At 46.1% G+C, this 11,023-nt stretch overlaps 2 long non-coding RNA genes across 34 annotated transcripts; one reads left to right on the forward strand and one right to left on the reverse strand.

The window, feature by feature from the left end:
• Nucleotides 1-645: 645 nt before the first annotated feature.
• LOC127906472 (uncharacterized) lies at nucleotides 646-2,465 on the reverse strand. 3 transcript variants are annotated; one of them, XR_008061472.1, is made up of 2 exons: nucleotides 1,746-2,465; nucleotides 646-1,162 (listed from the first exon to the last, which is right to left on the reverse strand). It is a non-coding gene; the product is annotated as an uncharacterized LOC127906472 (long non-coding RNA). The 3 variants fall into 3 exon arrangements; XR_008061473.1 differs by having other exon boundaries at nucleotides 1,662-2,465; XR_008061471.1 differs by having other exon boundaries at nucleotides 1,634-2,465.
• Nucleotides 2,466-3,362: 897 nt separating this feature from the next.
• Nucleotides 3,363-10,585, forward strand: LOC127906473 (uncharacterized). Of its 31 annotated transcripts, XR_008061504.1 has the most exons (12): nucleotides 3,363-3,504; nucleotides 3,908-4,046; nucleotides 4,186-4,370; nucleotides 4,537-4,623; nucleotides 5,215-5,369; nucleotides 5,800-5,924; nucleotides 6,069-6,193; nucleotides 7,609-7,741; nucleotides 7,832-8,095; nucleotides 8,243-8,302; nucleotides 8,877-9,189; nucleotides 10,464-10,585. It is a non-coding gene; the product is annotated as an uncharacterized LOC127906473 (long non-coding RNA). The 31 variants fall into 31 exon arrangements; XR_008061479.1 differs by lacking the exons at nucleotides 7,609-7,741; nucleotides 7,832-8,095 and having other exon boundaries at nucleotides 3,908-4,076; nucleotides 6,069-6,367; XR_008061474.1 differs by lacking the exons at nucleotides 7,609-7,741; nucleotides 7,832-8,095 and having other exon boundaries at nucleotides 6,069-6,367.
• Nucleotides 10,586-11,023: the final 438 nt, after the last annotated feature.

Below are 11,023 nucleotides of genomic sequence, written 5' to 3' on the forward strand. Positions count from 1 at the left end.
TCTGTATCAAGATGGGAAGCAGATAAAGGACAACTCTCTCTCAGCATGACAATGGTAAAACAGAGAAGGGGGGGGGGGGGTGTTTGACCGTCATTCTCCCACGGACGATGGCACAACACAATCAGTGGCTTATGAAAGGGGGTGGGGGGATGGGACAACACAATCAGTGGCTTATGAAAGGGGGGTGAGACAACACAATCAGTGGCTTATGAAAGGGGGGTGGGACAACACAATCAGTGGCTTATGAAAGGGGGGATGGGACAACACAATCAGTGGCTTATGAAAGGGGGGTGAGACAACACAATCAGTGGCTTATGAAAGGGGGGACAACACAATCAGTGGCTTATGAAAGGGGGGATGAGACAACACAATCAGTGGCTTATGAAAGGGGGGGGATGGGACAACACAATCAGTGGCTTATGAAAGGGGGGATGGGACAACACAATCAGTGGCTTATGAAAGGGGGGATGGGACAACACAATCAGTGGCTTATGAAAGGGGGGATGGGACAACACAATCAGTGGCTTATGAAAGGGGGGACAACACATCCAGTGGCTTAGGAAAGATCTTACAACATTTATTTTAAATTTTTATGGGGGGTGGTTAGGAAACTTTATATAAAAAGACTCAAGAGAAACAGGTGAATTTAGTTTTATACAATATTTATTACAACTTCCTCGCCAGCTGTACATGTTCGCATCATATCGACAAGTTTTACAAGGACAGGTAACTGTGAAATCCATCTGATTTAAAATATCATGTTCTCTTCTCAAATGACCTCGGACTTCCTCATTCACTGTTTTGTTTCTCCCATACGGTGCTGTACATATTGTATACAAGCATCAATATAAACACGTGGAAAATGGACAAGGTTATTTGGTAATTCAGTTAATGTAAAATACAAGTGTTCTTCCTATGAATAAAAATACAGTAACCAAAAAAAACTGCTGATAAATTCTGACTGAAAAGCCTATTATTATTAAAGTAATATCTTCTCCCAGAGGTGGATTATCGCCTGGTTAAACCATACTGGAACGCTGATCGACATTGTTTGAAACATTCAGTCTGGTTTACCCAGGCAATAAATGTTTATTGTCCCATAGTTCCGGCTTCCATGTCAAGACAGCACAAACTTGATGTGGGACCAGGCTAGGAGACTGATCTGGGAACAGGCTAGGAGACTAACTGATCTGGGACCAGGCTAGGAGACTAACTGATCTGGGACCAGGCTAGGAGACTAACTGATCTGGGACCAGGCTAGGAGACTAACTGATGTAGGACCAGGCTAGGAGACTAACTGATGTGGGACCAGGCTAGGAGACTAACTGATCTGGGACCAGGCTAGGAGACTAACTGATGTGGGACCAGGCTAGGAGACTAACTGATGTGGGACCAGGCTAGGAGACTAACTGATCTGGGACCAGGCTAGGAGACTAACTGATCTGGGACCAGGCTAGGAGACTAACTGATGTGGGACCAGGCTAGGAGACTAACTGATGTGGGACCAGGCTAGGAGACTAACTGATCTGGGACCAGGCTAGGAGACTAACTATGTGGGACCAGGCTAGGAGACTAACTGATCTGGGACCAGGCTAGGAGAATAACTGATGTAGGACCAGGCTAGGAGACTAACTGATCTGGGACCAGGCTAGGAGACTAACTGATCTGGGACCAGGCTAGGAGACTAACTGATGTGGGACCAGGCTAGGAGACTAACTGATGTAGGACCAGGCTAGGAGACTAACTGATCTGGGACCAGGCTAGGAGACTAACTGATCTGGGACCAGGCTAGGAGACTAACTGATCTGGGACCAGGCTAGGAGACTAACTGATCTGGGACCAGGCTAGGAGACTAACTGATCTGGGACCAGGCTAGGAGACTAACTGATCTGGGACCAGGCTAGGAGACTAACTGATCTGGGACCAGGCTAGGAGACTAACTGATCTGGGACCAGGCTAGGAGACTAACTGATCTGGGACCAGGCGAGGAGACTAACTGATCTGGGACCAGGCTAGGAGACTAACTGATCTGGGACCAGGCTAGGAGACTAACTGATGTGGGACCAGGCTAGGAGACTAACTGATCTGGGAACAGGCTAGGAGACTAACTGATGTGGGACCAGGCTAGGAGACTAACTGATGTGGGACCAGGCTAGGAGACTAACTGATCTGGGACCAGGCTAGGAGACCAACTGATGTGGGATGTGGGACCAGGCTAGGAGACTTACTGATGTGGGACCAGGCTAGGAGACTAACTGATCTGGGACCAGGCTAGGAGACTAACTGATGTGGGACCAGGCGAGGAGACTAACTGATGTGGGAACAGGCTAGGAGACTAACTGATGTGGGACCAGGCTAGGAGACTAACTGATGTGGGACCAGGCTAGGAGACTAACTGATCTGGGACCAGGCGAGGAGACTAACTGTTCTGGGACCAGGCGAGGAGACTAACTGATGTGGGACCAGGCGAGAGACTAACTGATGTGGGACCAGGCTAGGAGACTGATCTGGGACCAGGCTAGGAGACTAACTGATCTGGGACCAGGCTAGGAGACTAACTGATCTGGGACCAGGCTAGGAGACTAACTGATCTGGGAACAGGCTAGGAGACTTTTCCAGAGCTCCTCTGTCATGATTAATGGCAAGTGGTTTTGAAACTAGCTCTTAGTTCCAAACTGCACCCTATTCCCTATATAGGGCCCATAGGGCTCTGGTCTAAAGTAGTACACTAAGTAGGGTGTGGTGTTCCATTTGGGATGCAGAGGGGTAGTTTTACGTTTATCGGGAGACGTGCAAAAACCAAACAGGACAGACAGTTAAGAGACACGTTGCCCTACCAAATCATATCAACACACGTCAGGAGACCAGTCTTTCACACAAGAAGAGTCAAACAAAGTTCATCAGTTGCATAATAAGATGGACAAATATGTTTTTGTTATTATGTGAAAACTTTAATTAAAAAAGACAACAGAATCAGGATCTACACTACTACAGCCCCTAAACAGTCTCTTCAGCAGCAGAGAGACACATGTAGACTACTACAGCCCCTAAACAGTCTCTTCCTCACACTGGTTTTACACTGACACTTGAGGTAAAAGCCCCTTTAACACGTTCATAACATCCTTGTTGACTTGCTGCCTGTCTGTCCACGCCTGGGGCCACACCTGGGTCGTGTTCATTAGGGCACATACGTTTCAAAAACATTGTGCAACACAAAAAGGCAAATAGTACTCCCTGTTTCTGTCCATTTTGGTGCACAGGACATCGCTTCAAAAAGGCTTTTGGGGAAAAGTGTTTCATATCAAATCAGCCTACTAGCTTTATAAAAGGTTAGACAGGTTATCCTCTCTCATTTAATACAACCAGAGAGAGAGAGAGAGAGAGAGAGAGAGAGAACTTCTCCCATTACTCTACCATTTAGAGAGAAAAGACTTCCTAGCAGCCCCAGCTCCCCAACCCCACTAGAGGCTGTTGTGTCTGGTAGTGTAAAAGACAATAGGACCAGTCAGAGACAATATGACCAGTCAGAGACAATAGGACCAATCAGAGACAATATGACCAGGCAGAGACAATATGACCAGGCAGAGACAATATGACCAGGCAGAGACAGGACAGAGACAATATGACCAGTCAGAGACAGGACAGAGACAATATGACCAGTCAGAGACAATATGACCAGGCAGAGACAGGACAGAGACAATATGACCAGTCAGAGACAGGACAGAGACAATATGACCAGTCAGAGACAGGACAGAGACAATATGACCAGGCAGAGACAATATGACCAGGCAGAGACAGGTCAGAGACAATATGACCAGGCAGAGACAGGACAGAGACAATATGACCAGGCAGAGACAGGACAGAGACAATATGACCAGGCAGAGACAATATGACCAGTCAGAGACAGGACAGAGACAATATGACCAGGCAGAGACAGGACAGAGACAATATGACCAGTCAGAGACAGGACAGAGACAATATGACCAGGCAGAGACAGGACAGAGACAATATGACCAGGCAGAGACAATATGACCAGGCAGAGACAGGTCAGAGACAATATGACCAGGCAGAGACAGGTCAGAGACAATATGACCAGGCAGAGACAGGACAGAGACAATATGACCAGGCAGAGACAGGACAGAGACAATATGACCAGTCAGAGACAATATGACCAGTCAGAGACAGGACAGAGACAATATGACCAGGCAGAGACAGGACAGAGACAATATGACCAGGCAGAGACAATATGACCAGTCAGAGACAGGACAGAGACAATATGACCAGGCAGAGACAGGACAGAGACAATATGACCAGGCAGAGACAATATGACCAGTCAGAGACAATATGACCAGGCAGAGACAATATGACCAGTCAGAGACAATATGACCAGTCAGAGACAGGACAGAGACAATATGACCAGGCAGAGACAATATGACCAGTCAGAGACAATATGACCAGTCAGAGACAATATGACCAGTCAGAGACAATATGACCAGTCAGAGACAGGTCAGAGACAATATGACCAGGCAGAGACAGGTCAGAGACAATATGACCAGGCAGAGACAGGACAGAGATAATATGACCAGTCAGAGACAATATGACCAGTCAGAGACAATATGACCAGTCAGAGACAATATGACCAGGCAGAGACAGGACAGAGACAATATGACCAGGCAGAGACAGGACAGAGACAATATGACCAGGCAGAGACAGGGCAGAGACAATATGACCAGTCAGAGACATGGCAGAGACAATATGACCAGTCAGAGTCAGGACAGAGACAATATGACCAGTCAGAGTCAGGACAGAGACAATATGACCAGTCAGAGACAGGACAGAGACAATATGACCAGTCAGAGACAATATGACCAGTCAGAGACAATATGACCAGTCAGAGACAGGACAGAGACAATATGACCAGTCAGAGACAGGACAGAGACAATATGACCAGTCAGAGACAATATGACCAGTCAGAGACAATATGACCAATCAGAGACAATATGACAAGGCAGAGACAGGACAGAGATAATATGACCAGGCAGAGACAATATGACCAGGCAGAGACAATATGACCAGTCAGAGACAATATGACCAGTCAGAGACAGGAAAGAGACAATATGACCAGTCAGAGACAGGACAGAGACAATATGACCAGTCAGAGACAATATGACCAGTCAGAGACAGGACAGAGACAATATGACCAGTCAGAGACAGGACAGAGACAATATGACCAGTCAGAGACAATATGACCAGTCAGAGACAATATGACCAGTCAGAGACAATATGACCAGTCAGAGACAGGACAGAGATAATATGACCAGGCAGAGACAATATGACCAGTCAGAGACAGGACAGAGATAATATGACCAGTCAGAGACAATATGACCAGGCAGAGACAATATGACCAGTCAGAGACAGGACAGAGATAATATGACCAGTCAGAGACAATATGACCAGACAGAGACAATATGACCAGTCAGAGACAATATGACCAGGCAGAGACAATATGACCAGGCAGAGACAATATGACCAGTCAGAGATAATATGACCAGGCAGAGACAGGTCAGAGACAATATGACCAGGCAGAGACAGGTCAGAGACAATATGACCAGGCAGAGACAGGACAGAGACAATATGACCAGGCAGAGACAGGACAGAGACAATATGACCAGTCAGAGACAATATGACCAGTCAGAGACAATATGACCAGTCAGAGACAGGACAGAGACAATATGACCAGGCAGAGACAGGACAGAGACAATATGACCAGGCAGAGACAATATGACCAGGCAGAGACAGGTCAGAGATAATATGACCAGGCAGAGACAGGACAGAGATAATATGACCAGTCAGAGACAATATGACCAGTCAGAGACAATATGACCATTCAGAGACAATATGACCAGTCAGAGACAATATGACCAGTCAGAGACAATATGACCAGTCAGAGACAATATGACCATTCAGAGACAATATGACCAGTCAGAGACAATATGACCAGTCAGAGACAATATGACCAGTCAGAGACAATATGACCAGTCAGAGACAATATGACCAGGCAGAGACAGGACAGAGACAATATGACCAGGCAGAGACAATATGACCAGTCAGAGACAATATGACCAGTCAGAGACAATATGACCAGTCAGAGACAATATGACCAGTCAGAGACAATATGACCAGTCAGAGACAGGTCAGAGACAATATGACCAGGCAGAGACAGGTCAGAGATAATATGACCAGGCAGAGACAGGACAGAGATAATATGACCAGTCAGAGACAATATGACCAGTCAGAGACAATATGACCATTCAGAGACAATATGACCAGTCAGAGACAATATGACCAGTCAGAGACAATATGACCAGTCAGAGACAGGACAGAGACAATATGACCAGTCAGAGACAGGACAGAGACAATATGACCAGTCAGAGACAATATGACCAGTCAGAGACAATATGACAAGGCAGAGACAGGACAGAGACAATATGACCAGTCAGAGACAATATGACCAGTCAGAGACAATATGACCAGTCAGAGACAATATGACCAGGCAGAGACAGGACAGAGACAATATGACCAGGCAGAGACAGGACAGAGACAATATGACCAGGCAGAGACAGGGCAGAGACAATATGACCAGTCAGAGACATGGCAGAGACAATATGACCAGTCAGAGACAGGACAGAGACAATATGACCAGTCAGAGACATGGCAGAGACAATATGACCAGTCAGAGTCAGGACAGAGACAATATGACCAGTCAGAGTCAGGACAGAGACAATATGACCAGTCAGAGACAGGACAGAGACAATATGACCAGTCAGAGACAATATGACCAGTCAGAGACAGGACAGAGACAATATGACCAGTCAGAGACAGGACAGAGACAATATGACCAGTCAGAGACAATATGACCAGTCAGAGACAATATGACCAATCAGAGACAATATGACCAATCAGAGACAATATGACAAGGCAGAGACAGGACAGAGATAATATGACCAGGCAGAGACAATATGACCAGGCAGAGACAATATGACCAGTCAGAGACAATATGACCAGTCAGAGACAGGAAAGAGACAATATGACCAGTCAGAGACAGGACAGAGACAATATGACCAGTCAGAGACAATATGACCAGTCAGAGACAGGACAGAGACAATATGACCAGTCAGAGACAGGACAGAGACAATATGACCAGTCAGAGACAATATGACCAGTCAGAGACAATATGACCAGTCAGAGACAGGACAGAGATAATATGACCAGGCAGAGACAATATGACCAGTCAGAGACAGGACAGAGATAATATGACCAGTCAGAGACAATATGACCAGGCAGAGACAATATGACCAGTCAGAGACAGGACAGAGATAATATGACCAGTCAGAGACAATATGACCAGACAGAGACAATATGACCAGGCAGAGACAATATGACCAGTCAGAGACAATATGACCAGTCAGAGACAATATGACCAGACAGAGACAATATGACCAGTCAGAGACAATATGACCAGGCAGAGACAATATGACCAGGCAGAGACAATATGACCAGACAGAGATAATATGACCAGGCAGAGACAATATGACCAGTCAGAGACAGGACAGAGATAATATGACCAGTCAGAGACAATATGACCAGTCAGAGACAATAGGACCAGTCAGAGACAATATGACCAGTCAGAGACAATATGACCAGTCAGAGACAATATGACCAGGCAGAGACAATATGACCAGTCAGAGACAGGACAGAGACAATATGACCAGTCAGAGACAGGACAGAGACAATATGACCAGTCAGAGACAATATGACCAGTCAGAGACAGGACAGAGACAATATGACCAGTCAGAGACAGGACAGAGACAATATGACCAGTCAGAGACAGGACAGAGACAATATGACCAGTCAGAGACAGGACAGAGACAATATGACCAGGCAGAGACAGGACAGAGACAATATGACCAGTCAGAGACAATAGGACCAGTCAGAGACAGGACAGAGACAATATGACAAGTCAGAGACAATATGACCAGGCAGAGACAATATGACCAGTCAGAGACAATATGACCAGGCAGAGACAATATGACCAGTCAGAGACAATATGACCAGGCAGAGACAATATGACCAGTCAGAGACAATATGACCAGTCAGAGACAGGACAGAGACAATATGACCAGGCAGAGACAATATGACCAGGCAGAGACAGGACAGAGACAATATGACCAGGCAGAGACAGGTCAGAGACAATATGACCAGGCAGAGACAGGACAGAGACAATATGACCAGGCAGAGACAGGTCAGAGACAATATGACCAGGCAGAGACAGGACAGAGACAATATGACCAGGCACAGACAATATGACCAGTCAGAGACAGGACAGAGACAATATGACCAGTCAGAGACAATAGGACCAGTCAGAGACAGGACAGAGACAATATGACCAGTCAGAGACAATAGGACCAGTCAGAGACAGGACAGAGACAATATGACCAGTCAGAGACAATATGACCAGTCAGAGACAGGACAGAGACAATATGACCAGTCAGAGACAATATGACCAGTCAGAGACAATATGACCAGTCAGAGACAGGACAGAGACAATATGACCAGTCAGAGACAATATGACCAGTCAGAGACAATATGACCAGGCAGAGACAATATGACCAGTCAGAGACAATAGGACCAGTCAGAGACAGGACAGAGACAATATGACCAGTCAGAGACAATAGGACCAGTCAGAGACAGGACAGAGACAATATGACCAGTCAGAGACAATATGACCAGTCAGAGACAATATGACCAGTCAGAGACAATATGACCAGGCAGAGACAATATAACCAGGCAGAGACAATATGACCAGTCAGAGACAGGACAGAGACAATATGACCAGTCAGAGACAGGACAGAGACAATATGACCAGTCAGAGACAATATGACCAGTCAGAGACAGGACAGAGACAATATGACCAGTCAGAGACAGGACAGAGACAATATGACCAGTCAGAGACAATATGACCAGTCAGAGACAGGACAGAGACAATATGACCAGGCAGAGACAGGACAGAGACAATATGACCAGTCAGAGACAATAGGACCAGTCAGAGACAGGACAGAGACAATATGACAAGTCAGAGACAATATGACCAGGCAGAGACAATATGACCAGTCAGAGACAATATGACCAGTCAGAGACAGGACAGAGACAATATGACCAGGCAGAGACAATATGACCAGGCAGAGACAGGACAGAGACAATATGACCAGGCAGAGACAGGTCAGAGACAATATGACCAGGCAGAGACAGGACAGAGACAATATGACCAGGCAGAGACAGGTCAGAGACAATATGACCAGTCAGAGACAATAGGACCAGTCAGAGACAGGACAGAGACAATATGACCAGTCAGAGACAATAGGACCAGTCAGAGACAGGACAGAGACAATATGACCAGTCAGAGACAATATGACCAGTCAGAGACAGGACAGAGACAATATGACCAGTCAGAGACAATATGACCAGTCAGAGACAGGACAGAGATAATATGACCAGTCAGAGACAGGAAAGAGACAATATGACCAGTCAGAGACAATATGACCAGTCAGAGACAATATGACCAGGCAGAGACAATATGACCAGTCAGAGACAATAGGACCAGTCAGAGACAGGACAGAGACAATATGACCAGTCAGAGACAATATGACCAGTCAGAGACAGGACAGAGACAATATGACCAGTCAGAGACAATATGACCAGTCAGAGACAATATGACCAGTCAGAGACAGGACAGAGATAATATGACCAGTCAGAGACAGGAAAGAGACAATATGACCAGTCAGAGACAATATGACCAGTCAGAGACAATATGACCAGGCAGAGACAATATGACCAGTCAGAGACAATATGACCAGTCAGAGACAATATGACCAGTCAGAGACAATATGACCAGTCAGAGACAATATGACCAGTCAGAGACAATATGACAGGTCAGAGACAATATGACCAGGCAGAGACAATATAACCAGGCAGAGACAATATGACCAGGCAGAGACAATATGACCAGTCAGAGACAATATGACCAGGCAGAGACAATATGACCAGTCAGACAATATAACCAGTCAGAGACAATATGACCAGGCAGAGACAGGACAGAGACAATATGACCAGTCAGAGACAATAGGACCAGTCAGAGACAGGACAGAGACAATATGACCAGTCAGAGACAATATGACCAGTCAGAGACAATAGGACCAGTCAGAGACAGGACAGAGACAATATGACCAGTCAGAGACAATAGGACCAGTCAGAGACAGGACAGAGACAATATGACCAGTCAGAGACAATATGACCAGTCAGAGACAGGACAGAGACAATATGACCAGTCAGAGACAATAGGACCAGTCAGAGACAGGACAGAGACAATATGACCAGTCAGAGACAATATGACCAGTCAGAGACAGGACAGAGACAATATGACCAGTCAGAGACAATATGACCAGTCAGAGACAGGACAGAGACAATATGACCAGGCAGAGACAATAGGACCAGTCAGAGACAGGACAGAGATATTATGACCAGTCAGAGACAGGACAGGACAGAGATATTATGACCAGTCAGAGACAGGACAGGACAGAGATAATATGACCAGTCAGAGACAGGACAGAGATAATATGACCAGTCAGAGACAGGACAGAGATATTATGACCAGTCAGAGACAGGACAGAGATATTATGACCAGTCAGAGACAGGACAGGACAGAGATATTATGACCAGTCAGAGACAGGACAGGACAGAGATAATATGACCAGTCAGAGACAGGACAGAGATAATATGACCAGTCAGAGACAGGACAGAGATATTATGACCAGTCAGAGACAGGACAGAGATATTATGACCAGTCAGAGACAGGACAGAGATATTATGACCAGTCAGAGACAGGACAGAGACAATATGACCAGTCAGAGACAGGACAGAGACGATATGACCAGGCAGAGACAATAGGACCAGTCAGAGACAGGAC

Source organism: Oncorhynchus keta, chromosome 12, assembly GCF_023373465.1.
Source record: "Oncorhynchus keta strain PuntledgeMale-10-30-2019 chromosome 12, Oket_V2, whole genome shotgun sequence".
Taxonomy (NCBI): domain Eukaryota; kingdom Metazoa; phylum Chordata; class Actinopteri; order Salmoniformes; family Salmonidae; genus Oncorhynchus; species Oncorhynchus keta.